We start from the raw sequence: 1,505 nt of genomic DNA on the forward strand, positions 1-1,505 counted from the left end.
AGAGCAGAGGGGAAGAATCACCTCTTTTGACCTGCTAGCCACACTCCTTTGGATGCAGCCCAGGATTCCATTGGCTTTCTGGGCTGCTAGTGCACACTGCAGCTCATGGTGAGCTTCTCGTGCATATTTAGTGCATAAAGCAAATCACTAGTAAAGCAGTGCTGAATGGGGTAGTCATGAATCTACCTGTTGTCTCCTCTAGAAACCCAGACAAAAGCTTTCAGCTGAGCTCCACAGGCTTCTGGTCATGACATTCTGATACTTGTTCTGAGGTATATTGGTGGCTTGAAAGCAGCGATATTTTTTGAATTGTCTTAGTGAATGAAGAAATCAGAAAGCTCAGAGTTTATAGAACCTTTCAATCCCCAGCATCAGGGCCTGGCCAAGCTTAGCCATGCTCTCTGTAATAGTCAATGCCATATCCCTGCCTCCTATTACATTAAACATTAGTCCTGTTTGGTACAGGAATGGGTATCATTAAGTTTGATTGAAAGTACAGGAGCCTTTGGAAACAGCTGAAAAATGCATTTTAATGATTGACAAATCATGTCCAATGCCAAGTCAAAATGTAGCACTTTCTTCATCTTCTCAGGTTCACACTGTACCAGTTTTTTTTGGATTAGATTATTCCTCCTTTAAGACCCTGTGAATGTATTCAGTAAATGTGGATACCAGTGCAAAGCATACTGATACACCTATGCTTTCTGGCAAACTAAGATGCATTTGAAGTGCAGGTATCATGCACATTGTACAGGTGAGCAGTTTAGAAAGTGCCAGCATATGGTTGCTTTTAGGCTCACCTGGAAATGTTAGGCTGTTTATGTCAAAGGTGGGAAGCTAAAATGAGAATTCTGCTTTTGATGACCACATCCCTATCTTTGTTGGCTATAGTCTGTAGCTGGCACTTAAAAATATAAGCTGTCTTAAAGCTGTCTACCCTGAAAGAATAACTTTGTTTCCAGTCTTTCTCATGCACTTTCTAAAGCATGTGATGCATTGTGAACTTGTTTACAGCATGCTTGACATTTCTGAAATCAGGGTCAATATGTATTTGATTTTGAAAATGGTGTCTCTAGTTAGAGAGGCCTATCCGTGTAGTAATGGCATTGGTGTGGCTGAATTACTCTACCATTCATTGCATTCTCTGGAACACATCCTTTACTCCTTAGTAATTGGATCTATCAGCCCCTGTAATAACTGTCTTTTTTTAAAAAAACACTACCTGACTTTGTTTGAAACACTGAAAACATTCATCTCCTAAGAAACCTGTGATAATAAAACCATGGCATTCAGTCTGCACCAGATTCTAGTTGCCATAGTATTGAAGTAAATAAAATGGATCTCTTTTCAGTTGATCAAATTGTCCTGATTTTGGGCTTTATACCGGTCTGACCTGAGTTCATAATGTAAAGTTCTCCATGTAATGTACATAAATCAGGCATATGGATGTAGCATTCCAATGTAATGATTCAAAAAATCATTCTGAAGTGTTATTTTTAGCTTGG

Source organism: Acanthisitta chloris, unplaced genomic scaffold (genome assembly GCF_000695815.1).
Source record: "Acanthisitta chloris isolate BGI_N310 unplaced genomic scaffold, ASM69581v1 scaffold11089, whole genome shotgun sequence".
Classification (NCBI taxonomy): domain Eukaryota; kingdom Metazoa; phylum Chordata; class Aves; order Passeriformes; family Acanthisittidae; genus Acanthisitta; species Acanthisitta chloris.